This window comes from Macaca fascicularis, chromosome 2 (assembly GCF_037993035.2).
Source record: "Macaca fascicularis isolate 582-1 chromosome 2, T2T-MFA8v1.1".
Lineage (NCBI taxonomy): Eukaryota > Metazoa > Chordata > Mammalia > Primates > Cercopithecidae > Macaca > Macaca fascicularis.
The window spans coordinates 135,944,891-135,958,028 of NC_088376.1; the positions used below are offsets into that span (position 1 = coordinate 135,944,891).

Below are 13,138 nucleotides of genomic sequence, written 5' to 3' on the forward strand. Positions count from 1 at the left end.
TGGAGACAGAATTTTGCCATGTTGCCTAGGTTGGCTTAAGCAATCTGTCCACCTCGGCTTCCCAAAGTGCTGGGATTACAGGCATGTACCACTGTGCCCAGCCCCTAGTTTTGTTTTGTTTTTTTTTTTCTTTTTCTTTTTCCTTTTTCTTTCTCTTTCTCTTTCTCTTTTCTTTTATTTATTTTTTTTTTTTTTTGAGACAGAGGCTCACTCTGTTGCCCAGGTTGGAGTCCAGTGGTACGATCTTAGCTCATTGCACCATCTGTCTCTTGGGTTCAAGTGATTCTTCTGCCTAGCCTCTGAGTATCTAGGATTACAGGTGTACGCCCCCATGCCCGGCTAATTTTTGTTTTTTTTTTTTTTTTTTTTTTGAGATGGAGTCTTGATCTGTCGCCCAGGCTGGGGTGCAGTGGCCAGATCTCAGCTTACTGCAAGCTCCGCCTCCCGGGTTTACGCCATTCTTCTGCCTCAGCCTCCCGAGTAGCTGGGACTACAGGCGCCCGCCACCTCACCCGGCTAGTTTTTTGTATTTTTTAGTAGAGACGGGGTTTCACCGTGTTAGCCAGGATGGTCTTGATCTCCTGACTTTGTGATCCGCCTGTCTCGGCCTCCCAAAGTGCTGGGATTACAGGCTTGAGCCACCGCGCCCGGCCCTAATTTTTGTATTTTTAGTAAAGACGGGGTCTCATCATGTTGACCAGGCTGGTCTTGAACTTCTGACCTCAAATGATCCACCTGCCTGTCCCTCCCAAAGTGCTGGGATTACAGGCATGAGCTACTGCAGTTGTTTTTTTTTTTCCATATACAGTTGTGTATCTGTATGTTTGTACATATAGATATGCATATGTGTAATTACATACATATGTATATATCCTGATTAAATTGTATTTCTTTTACAAAATCAGGATTATACTGTGTATATTGTTGTGGAACTTGCTTTTCTGCACTGAAAACTGTATCATCAGCATTGCTCCCAGTCAGTACTCCTACATTCTTACCTCATTCTTTTTGGTGACTACATACTATTTTATTACGGGGCTATGTCCTCATTTATTTGACTATTCCCATACTGAAGAATAGGTAAGGAGTTTTTCCAGTACACAAGAAGAGCTTTGGAAAGGTCTCTTCCCCCAGGGTAGGTACACACATGACCTTTGCAGATCAGGCTTTGTTTTCCTTGAGAGTTTTCTCTTGCAGTACATTTTCAAATGGTGGCAGAGCGAGAAGCTGGTTTGCTTTGTGTCTACCAACTTGAGTCAACAGTGCTGTATGCTGTCACCAGGCTAGCTGCACTAATGAGAAATGCCCAATAAAAGCATGTTGGGCAGAGAAAGGCTAATAATAGAAAGATGGAAAATGTGTTATGTTTGATAGGAAAAAAAAAATCGCCTTGACATCTTTACCAAGAGAAACCATGGAGGAAATAGTCTGGGGGCTTTGGAATTGATTGGAAAATGCCTTGTAAAGGATCGGAATCAGGGGAAGGGTGAAGGAAAAAGGCTGCAACTCTATACAGTTAGCTCAGAGGCTGAAGTGTAAGGGAAATGATAATGAGAGTATATAGCATTTGTTAAGGGCTTATGATTTATGAGTTCATCTCATTTAATCCTCATAATCTTCAAAGGTAACCTTTGAAGAAGGTAATTATTATATCCCAGTTTTACAGACTGAGATCATTGAGCTTAGAGAATTTTAGCGATTTGCTCATCAGGGTTCAGGTCAAGTTTATTGGCTCAACCTTCCAAGGAATTAATCGATATACCATACCACCTCCTGAACTAGTAGACAGAAGACTCAAATTCAGAACTCACCTCTAGTATGTACTTGCTATATGACCTTGGGTTAGTCTTTTGGCCTTTTTGAGCCTCAGTTCCCCATCTGCAACTTGAGGCTAGCAGGTTTGCCAAAAGAGATGGTGGATCTGTAAATCTGGATAGGTCAGGTCAGGCTTCAGTAACAACTCCCCCAAAACTCAGATACTTTTCATGTGCCTGCAGCTTGCCTCCCAGGGGGCAGAGCCTCCATTCTGCACAGCCTCAGGTTTGGGACGGAAGTAGACTGAGGCTATTCATGTGTTAGCTACACTTACCAGAGCATTTGACATCGTTCGTGGGATGCCATGGCAGGAAAGAGGCTAGAGAGTCATAACCCCGCCTTTCATTCCCGCAGTGTGGCAGTGGCACAGGTCTTTCCATGCATGTTTAACTTGCTAGCAGTCACAAGCCCATCCAACTGTGGGGGGCTGAGAAGTGCTCTGTGGGGCGGAACGAAGGGAAGCTGGCTATGCGCAAACACTACTCATGTCTTGTACAATATCCATCTACCAAGTACTTAGTGAGTACCTGCTGCATGCTAAAAAGCAAAGATGTGGGGACGGAGCAGAACAAAATACAGACTTGGACTTTAAAAGGGGAAGGGAAGGACCGGGTGTGGTGGCTCACACCTGTAATCCCAGCACTTTGGGAAGCAGAGGCGGGCAGATCACCTGAGGTCAGGAGTTCAAGACCAGCCTGGTCAACATGGCAAAACCCTGTCTCTACTAAAAATACAAAAATTAGCTGGTGTGGCGGAGTGTGCCTGCAGCCCCAGCTACTCGGGAGGTTGAGTCAGGAGAATTGCTCGAACCTGGGAGGCGGAGTTGCAGTGAGCTGAGATTGTGCCATTGCTCTCTAGCCTGGGCGACAGAGAAAGACTCTGTCTCAAAAAACAAATAAACAAACAAACAAAAACAAAAGGGAAGGGAAGGAAGATGTGTACGTGTAACCATATCTGTTTAGCAGGTTGTACTTTCCAAGGAGGCCCCCAGTGGTCCCACCTTCTGTTATTCACACGCTGGTATACTTCCCTCCTACAGTGTCCCACGGTCCTCTGTGTGACTAATAGGACAGGGTGGAAGGGATGGTATGAGATTGGGTTACAAAAGGCACTTCACCTTCTATCTCGCATCAGTGGGTCTGGGGGAAGCCAGCTACTGTGTCAGAGTAGCCCTCTGGAGAGGCCTGCATGGCCTCTGCATGGAACGGAGGCCCCTTGCCAACACTTGTATATGAGCTGGGAGGAAGATCCTCCAGCCCCTTCAAGCCTTCAGATGACCATAACCCTGTAATCTCATGAGAGGCCCTGAGGCAGAACACCCCAGCTCGTACATTCTCAACCGTAAGAAACTATGTAAAATCCTACATGTTTGAGGTTTTATTTTATTTACTTTTTATTTTTTTTGAGACAGGGTCTCACTCGGTTGCCCAGTGCAGTGGCACAATCATAGCTCCCTGCATCCTTGAACACCTAGACTCAAGCAATCCTCCTGCCTCAGCATCCTCTCCATGCCTGGCTAATAAAAATATATATTATATATATTTAAATATATATAAGTTGTGTGTGTGTATATATATATATAATTTTTTTTTTTTTTTTTTGAGACAGCATCTCTCTCTGTTACCCAGGCTGGAGTGCAGTGGCATGATCTTAGCTCACGGCATTCTCTGCCTCCTGGATTCAAGAAATTCTCCTGCCTCAGCCTCCCAAGTAGCTGGGACTACAAGCCGCGCCGCCACGCCCAGCTAATTTTTGTATTTTTAGTAGAGACAGGGTTTCGTCACATTGGCCAGGCTGGTCTTGAACTCCTGACCTCAAGTGTTCTACCTGCCTCAGACTCTCAAAGTGCTGAGATTACAGGCATGAGTCACTCTGCCCGGCACTGGCTAATATTTTATTTTTTGTAGAGATGAGGTCTCCCTGTGTTGCCCAGGCTGGTTTTGAACTCCAGGCTCAAGTGATCCTCCTGCCTTGGCCTCCCAAAGTACTGGGATTATAGGCACATGGCACCACGCCTGGCCTGTTTGTGATCGTACGCTACTAAGTTTTGGGGTAATTTGTTGTAAGGCAACAGTTAATATATTACATATATATGTACATACACATATACATACATACACAAACATGTATGTATGTATGAAATACATTATGCCAAATGTAATGCTATGTGTCATAAAAAGGATAAAAAGCCAGGCAGAAGTGCCTGGCTCTTTGTGAGGATGCCTGCCCCTGAAAAGAACTGAGGCCTCCAGCCAACAGCCAACCCCAAAGTCTAGACATGTGAGTGAATCAGCTTTCAGAAGATTCCAGCCACCAGCCTTCAAGGCTTCCAGCTGAGGCCCCAGACACTGTGGAGCAGAGTCAACCTGTCCCCTCCTCTGCGTTGTCTGAATTCCTGATCCATGAAATCTATAAGCATAATAAATGATTGTTTTATAGCACTAAGTTTCAGGGTAATTTTTTATGAGCTGTAGGAATTGGAACATTATAAATTAAGAGCTAAATTATATGGAAAAATTACTTGTGAAGTTGTGCTAGGGGTTGAATTTTCCTGATGACTGTATCCCTTTGATAGTTCATTTCCTCATGTTTTTATTAAACCAGTGAAGCTCATCTAATGAAGGAAATTATGACAGGGTGTTAAAAACTAGGCAGGGGACAGGCATGATGGCTCACGCCTGTAATCCCAGCACTTTGGGAGGCCAAGGCCAGTGGATCACCTGAGGTCCGGAGTTCGAGACCAGCCTGGCCAAAGTGGCAAAACCCCGTCTCTACTAAAAATACAAAAATTAGCCAGGCATGGTGGCATGTGCCTGTAGTCCCAGCTTCAGGGGAGTCTGAGGCATGAGAATCACTTGAACCTGGGAGGCGGAGGTTGCAGTGAGCCAAGATTATGCCACTGTACTCCAGCCTGGGTGACAGTGCAAGACTCTGTCTCAAAAAAAATAAAATAAAATAAAATAAATAAAAATAATTTTTTTAAAAACTAGGTAGGCGTATACTACCATCGCTTTCTTGTCCATGCAGGGATTATGTTGCCAGTTTAGGTGCATACTGCCTTTGCCCTTATGTAAGCCATAGAATTTCTCTCAGCTTCAGTTTGTCATCTGGGTTATGGGGCAAATGATACCCTGCTTGTGGTGGTGAGGCCGAATCAGATAAAGTATTTTTTTTTTTATCCCACAAAGATTCTCTGAAACATCTCCTATATGTTGGGCACTCTGTTAGTTCTAAAGAAATAGAACAGCCGTTTTGGTTCCTGCCAAGCCACTGGCACATGCTGAGGGGGTGGGCTGTCACCCTTCTCCAGGGCATTGTGGGCAACCCAGGGTTTTTTGGGGATAACTTCTGGGAAGCTCAGGGCCACCTATTTTTTACCTCAGGGTGAAAACAAAACAAAATGCCAGTTACCGTCATGATTCCTCCGAAGGCTGCAGTATGGGCGAGTTCTTCTGTATCTAATTAGACTTTTTAAAGTTGCATATGTACAGGATGTCTGGTGGTATTTGCCGTCTACATGGTAGATACTTCATATTTTAAAGTTTCATGTATTTTTGTCATCTCCCAATAGAGAAGTGGGAGATGCCAGCTAGTTGGTTTCCTAGCCTTTTCTGGCAACTCGGGATCAGGCATGTGGTTGAGATTCGGCTAAACTATACTCCTGCCCAACTCAGAATCAGGAAGTAGTGGGATGCACAAATAAGGAGGCTACCAATCCATTCTGGTGGTGGGGGCAGTCAGTATATATTTGTATATGTGTGTGTGTGTGTGTGTGTGTGTATATATATATGCATGTGTGTGTGTGCGCGCATGTACGTGCGTGTGTATATGTGCATATGGGTGCACATGTGCGTGTGTGTGAGGGGGTGGCGAGAAGAGGGCTGCCATGGGAAGAATTGTCATCAGGAGGTTTCAGTGCCTGGCGTCAGAGGGGCAAACTGTGGCACTTGTGGTGATAGTAGCTGGGGTTTCCTTACCAGACTGGCTTGTGGTAGGCTCTGACTAACAGATGGAAAAGACACAGACGCCGTAGAGCCTGGGTCTGGCTCAAGCTGGATCAGGGCATGGCCCCTGAGTCTGGTTCTCCAGCCCTCCCACTGGTCTTCTGAGCTACCTAATATCCTTTCATTACTTTCTTTTTGGCTTAAAGAAACTGAATTGAACCAGACGTGGTGGCTCACACCTGTAATCCCAACACTTTGAGAGGCCAAGGCGAGCTAAGGTCAGGAGTTTGAGACCAGCCTGGCCAACATGGTGAAACCCCGTTTCTACTAAAAATACAAAAATTAGCTGGGCATGGTGGCACACACCTGTAATCCCAGCTACTTAGGAGGCTGAGGCACGAGAATTGCTTGAACCTGGGAGTGGAGGTTGCATGAGCCAAGATGGCACCACTGCACTCCAGCCTGGGCAACAGGGTGAGACTCCATCTCAAAAAGAGCCTGAATTGATTTTATTGTGCGCAACCTGGCATCCTGAGAGTACCACAAAGTAACTAAAACGTGGTGAGGAGATTTTTTTGTTTTGTTTTGTGTTTTTGTTTTTCCTTTAAAGAAAGAAAAAAAAAAAAGCACCAAAGGGCTGCTTTTAAGTAGTACCATATGCTTTTAGAGGACAGGGACCATGCCTCTTCATTATTCATTTCCTTTTTCTTTTGAGGATTTAGGAAAAATAGCCCAGAGAAAGAGATGATAAGGTATTCTTCAGTAGTTTAAAGACATATGCAATTGGAATTAGATTTCTTCCGTGTTGCTCTGCAGGACAAAACGAGGCGTGATGTGGAGGAGGTCTCAGGCAGCTGGTTCTGATTCCATGCAAGGAGCCCTTTTTAAAGGTATTGGAGGAGCTGGGCACGGTGGCTCATGCCTGTAATCCCAACACTTTGGGAGGCCAAGGTGGGCAGATCACCTGAGGTCGGGAGTTCGAGACCAGTCTGGCCAACATGGTGAAACCCCGTCTCTACCAAAAATACAAAAATTAGCCCGTGTGGTGGCACGCACCTGTAATCCCAGCTACTCAGGAGGCTGATGCAGGAGAATTGCTTGAACCTGGGAAGCAGAGGTTGCAGTGAGCCAAGATCGCCCCACTGCACTCCAGCCTGGGTGACAGAGGGAGATCCTGTCTCAAAAAAAAAATAAAATAAATAAGAGGTATTGGGTTTCTCATTACTAGAGGAGCAAGCTGAGGCTGGCCCAGCACTTTCAGGGACGTCCATGGAGGACTTGGGAAAGGTAAGGGCTGCACTTCACTGTCACTGTGTGGTCGTTGTTGTCTTACCTTCGTGGTCATTATTAGAGGTTTCCTCCTTTTAGATGCATGGTCATTTGGCACCTCCCTGACTCCTCTGAAGTTGGGTGTGATTGTGTGATTTGCTTTGGCCAATGAACGTGGGTGACAGTGATGAGTGTCACTTTTAACATAAAATATGTCACTTCCTGGTGGAAACTTAAGATCTAGTGTGTGTTTTGCCACACTTCCTTCTCTTGCATCTGCGTTCACTGATGTGAGTTGAGATGGAGCCTCCATGAGTTTGGCCCCTGAGCGAGAATACTGAGCACAGCCCCTTGCCAGTCTGAAGATGTAGCAGGAGCAAGAAATAAACTTTAGGAAAAAAAAAAAAAGAAAGAAAAGAAAAACACCTTAAAATAAACTTTTTTGGGGGTAGGGGGAGAGATGGGGTCTTGCTGTACTGCCCAGGCTGGTCCCAAACTCCTGGTCTCAAGTGATCCTCCAATCTTGATCTCTCCAAGTGTTGAGTTTATAGGTATGAGCCACAACACCTGGCCATAAATTCTTGATAACCCTAGTTTATCCTGACTGATGCAACTGAGTTTGTTTTTTTGTTCGTTTGTTTTTGTTTTTGTTTTTGTTTTTGAGATGGAGTCTCACTCTGTTGCCCGGACTGGAGTGCAGTGGCATGATCTCCACTCACTGCAACCTCTGCCTCCTGGGTTCGAGTGCTTCTGGTGCCTCATCCACCTGAATAGCTGGGATTACAGGCATGCACTACCACACCTAGCTAATTTTGTATTTTTTAGTAGAGATGGGAGTTTCACCATGTTGGCCAGGCTGGTCTCGAACTCCTGACCTTAGGTGATCCGCCCACCTCGGCCTCCCAAATTTTGAGATTACAGACATGAACCACCTCGCCCAGCCGCAATTGAGTTTTAACGGCTTCATCGTATCTAGTGTGTTATTGTAAGCCAGCCAAACCCATGTGAAAGCAATGTAATGGATTTGAGATCCTAAAAGTCTTCTGTTCCGTAACATTTGTAGATGCTCAAAAATATTTTTTTATAACTTCAAAAGAATGAATGAACCTGCAAGAAAGGAGGAGTTACCTACTGAGGTAAAGGATGAGGTGGGCGGTTAGATTGACAAAGGTAGTCAAACCTTTCTGAAGAGAGGATGCTAACAATCAGAGTGGTGAGGATTTTTTTGTTTTTGTTTTTGTTTTTGTTTCTTTGAGACAGGGTCTCACATTGTCATCCAGGTTGGAGTGCAGTGGCACCATCACAGCTCACTGCAGGCCCAGCATCCCAGACTGTTAGACGATGCAGACAGCCAAGGGAGCCACTGGACCATGTGAATTTCCCATTCTTTTTTGAGGGCTGATTTTGGGCTGTCGTGCAGTGGTACATTTGTACTGGTATTTATACCCAGTATTTGTGCCGTTGTTCATTCTGACTGGTCAGTACTGTCATACTGAGAGTTTATGCCTAGTGTCAGTTCTAATGGGTCTGTGCGATTATACTGGGTAAATACTAGGTAATGCCTGGTGTTGGTTCTAATTGGTCAGTGCCCTTCATATATCAAATGTCAAATACTTTTTCTGTCACTCCTTTCCTCATTCAGAATGTTAAAGTGTTTCCAATGATGTATTTTTTAAAATGTTTATATCCAAGCCTGGGCAACATGGCAAAACCTTGTCTCCATAAAAAATAGAAAAATTAGCCAGGCATGATGATGTGCACCTGTGGTCCCAGCTACTTGGGAGGCTGAGGTGGGAGGATTACCTGAGCCCAGGGAGGTCAAGGCTGCAGTGAGCCTTGATCATGCCACTGTACTCCAGCCTGGGCGACAGAGTGAGGCCCTATCTCAAAAAAAAAAAAAAAAAAAAAAAAAAAAGTTTATGTGGCTCTATAAACAATATATGTACATGGTAAAAACCAGTAAATTCATAAATAATAAATGGAAAAAAACCCATTACACTAATGCTCAGGGAGAACAGTTTTGGCGTATATATATAATACTTATTTCCATTCCTTTTCTTTTCATATCACCATCAGAAATGGGATCTCTTTTATATCACTGACGCTTATATTACTGAGTTTCCTCTAAAGTGAGATGACCAGTGTTTCCTGGAAAACAGCAGATAGTAACTATTTTAGGCTTTGCAGGCTGTATGGTCTCTATCCCAACTACTCAATGTGCTATTTAGAGCATAAGCAGCCACAAACAATATATAAACAAATGGGTGTGGCTGTGTTCTGGTAACATTTTACTTATGGGCACTGAGATTTGAATTTCATATAATTGTCACAAAATATTATTCTTGTTTTGATTTTTTTTTAAACTATTTAAGAATGCCAAACCATTCTTGGCATGGCTTGTGTACTTTTTGTGGCAGGCTAGATTTGGCTCTGGTACTACCATAATTTGCTGACCCCAGTTCTGTGATATTATCACTAATGACTACATTGTATTCTGTTATATAGACAGACCCTGGAGCTTATTTAACCAATCTCTTCTTTAGATTGTTTCTAATTTATCATTGTTACAAACAACACTAAAACAAACAACCTTGTAATAAACAAGTGTCCATTTTTGAAATTTTTCCTTAGGAGTAATTCCTAGAATTGTTGTAACAATGGGAAGGCATTAACTCAAAAAAATTAAGAAGGGCCAGCCACGGTGGCTCATGCGTGTAATCCTAGCACTTTGGGAGGATGAGGTGGGCAGATTGCCTGAGCTCAGGAGTTTGAGACCAGTCTGGGAAACATGGCGAAACCCCCATCTCTACCGAAAATACAAAAAAATTAGCTGGGCATAGTGGTGCATGCCTGTAATCCCAGCTACTCGGGAGGCCGAGGCATGAGAATTCCTTGAAACCGGGAGGCAGAGAGTGCAGTGAGCTGAGATCATGCCACTGCACTCCAGCTTGGGCGACAAAGCAAGGCTCTGTCTCAAAAAAAAAAAAAAAAATTAAGATACACAGATGACAAAAAAGCATATGAAAAGATGTTCAGTGTCATATGTGATTTGAGCATTTGTAACTTAAGGTAATAATGAGACACCACTACACACCTATTTGAATGGCTAAAATCTAGAACCGTGACAACACCAAATGCTGGTGAGGATGTGGAGCAACAGGAACTCTCATTCATTGCTGATAAGAATGCAAAATCATGCAGCCACTTTGGAAGATGGTTTGGCAGTTTCTTAGAAAGCTGAATATAGGCTTACCATACAATCCAGGAATTGACCTCGTTAAGTATTTACCCAAATGAGTAGAAAACTTATGTCCACACAAAAACCTGTACACAGATATTTGTAGCAGCTATATTCACAATTTCCCAAAACTGGAAGCAACCAAGATATCCTTCAGTAGGTAAATGGATAAACAAACTGTGATAGATTCATACCATAGCATACAGTATTATCATTTTTTTTAATTTTTTTTTTGAGACAGAGTCTCACTCTGTCGCCCAGGCTGGAGTGCAGTGGCGTGATCTCTGCTCACTGCAAGTTCCACCTCCCAGGTTCATGCCATTCTCCTGCCTCAGCCTCCCAAGCAGCTGGGACTACAGGCACCCGCCCCCACGCTCAGCTAATTTTTTTGAGCATACAGTATTATTAAATGATAAATTAAAAAATGAGCTATCAAGCCACAAAAAGACATGTAGGAGACCTAAATGCATATTGCTAAATGAAAGAAGCCAGTCTGAAAAGGCAATGTACTATGTGATTCTAACTATATCACATTCTGGAAAAGTTAACATGAAGAGCCTGTAAAAAGATCAGTATTTGGCCAGGCACGGTGGCTCACACCTGTAATGCCAGCACTTTGGGAGGCCAAGGCGTGTGGATCATCTGAGGTCGGGAGTTCGAGACCAACCTGACCAACATAGTAAAACCCTGTCTCTACTAAAAATACAAAAAGTAGCTGGGTCGTAGTGGCAGTCACCTGTAATCCCAGCTACTCAGGAGGCTGAAGCAGGAGAATTGCTGGAACTTGGGACGCAGAGGTTGCAGTGAGCTGAGATTGCACCATTGCACTCCAGTCTGGGCAACAGAGTGAGAATCTGTTTCCAAAAAAAAAAAAAAGAAGAAGAAGAAGAAGAAGAAATTCAGGTGAGAGAGGGCAGGAATGTTGAAAAGTTGGAGCAGAGAGGATTTTTAGGGTAGGGACACTGTTCTGTATGATACTGTAATGATAGATATATGATGTGCATTTGCCAAAATCCATAGAAAGAGTGTACAACAGGAAGAATTAACACTAATGTAAACTGTGGACTTTAGTTAGTAATAGCATATTGATATTGACTTATCAGTTGTAACAAATATACCACATGAATGCAAGATGTAAATAATAGGGGAAAGTGTAGGACAGGGGGAAGAGAGAGGCTATCTGGAAACTGATTTCTGCTCAATTTTTCTTTTTTGTTGTTTGTTTTCATTGTTGTTCTTGTTTTTAAAATTTTTTTTTTCTGTCACCCAGGCTGGAGTGCAGTGGCCCCGTCTTGGCTCACTGCAGCCTCCGCCTTCCGTGTTGATGTGATTCTCCTGCCTCAGCCTCCTGAGTAGCTGGGACTACAGGCATGCCACCACTTCTGGCTAATTTTTGCATTTTTAGTAGAGATGGGGTTTCACCATGTTGGCCACGCTGGTCTCGAACTCCTGACCTCAAGTGATCCACCCGCCTTGGCTTCCCGAAGTCACAGGATTATAGGCATCAGCCACCGCTCCTGGCCTTGTTTTTAATTTTTTTAGAGGCAGGTCTTGCTATATTGCCCTGGCTGGTCTCAAATTCCTGGGCTTAAGCAATCTTCCTGCCTTAGCCTACCAAAATGTTAGGATTACAGGCGTGAGCCACCAACACCTGGCTGACTTTCTGTAGACATTAAACTGCTCTAAAATCTAAAAGTGTATTTTAAAAATTTTGTTATAAAATTAATATATGCAAAGAAAGTAATATATACTTATTATAAAAGTTCTAAAGAATATGGAAATGTAGCCCGAGGAAACGAAACCACCATCACCAGCTATAGAGGTGCCCACTTTTAATAATTCAGTGCATATCCGTCTAGATTTTTCTCTACATATAAAATGTACATGCATATGTGTGTGTCTATGTGTATGTGTGTGTATATATATATATTTTAGAGTCTCGCTTTGACCCTCAGACTGGAGTGCAGTGGCACGATCTCAACACACTGCAACCTCCACCTCTGCCTCCTAGGTTCAAGTGATTCTCCTGCCTCAGCCTCCTGAAGTAGCTGGGATTACAGGCGTCCACCACCACGCCAGCTAATTTTTGTATTTTTAGTAGAGATGGGATTTTGCCATGTTGGCCAGTCTGGTCTCAAACTCCTGACCTCAAGTGATCCACCCGCCTGGGCCTCCCAAAGTGCTGGGATTACAGGTGTGAGCCACTATGCCCGGCCTCATGCATATATTTTTTCCTATAAGACAGAACCATTCATTCAGAGAGTAGTGAAGAAATTAAAAAAAAAAAGAACCATATTATAATTTTTTTGCACTTTGCTTTTTCCAAAACCGAACTATATGTTATAACCATTTTCCATGTCAGTACCTATCTACATAACAGAATACAATGCAGTCATTAGTGACAAGGATATAGAACTGAGGTCAGCAAACTATGGGAGTACAAGAGCCAAATCCAGCCTGCCACAAATAACACAAAAGACATCTACTTTATTCTAACTGGACATTATTCTATGTTTATTTTTTAATTTAATTTAATTTTATTTTTTTGAGACACAGTCTCGCTGTGTCACCCAGGCTGGAGTGCAGTGGCAGGATCTCACTGCAACCTCTGCCTCCCTGGTTCAAGCAATTCGCGTGTGTCAGCCTCCCGAGTACCTGGGACTACAGGCATGTGCCACCGCGCCCAGCTGATTTTTGTGTTTTTTAGCAGGGATGGGGTTTTGCTGTGTTGGCCAGGCTCGTCTTGAACTTCTGGCCTGAAGAGATCCACCCGCCTCAGCCTCCCAAAGTGCTGGGATTACAGGCATGAACTACTACCTCTGGTCCCTCTACCTGTACTTTATTATGTAATTCTATCATACTTAATTGTCCC

General features: G+C 43.7%; 1 protein-coding gene across 5 annotated transcripts in view; it reads left to right on the forward strand.

Annotated features, from left to right (window-relative positions):
- Positions 1–13,138, forward strand: part of GXYLT2 (glucoside xylosyltransferase 2) — a 79,784-nt gene that overhangs the window by 20,741 nt on the left and 45,905 nt on the right. The gene's annotated exons all lie outside the window — the stretch shown is intronic.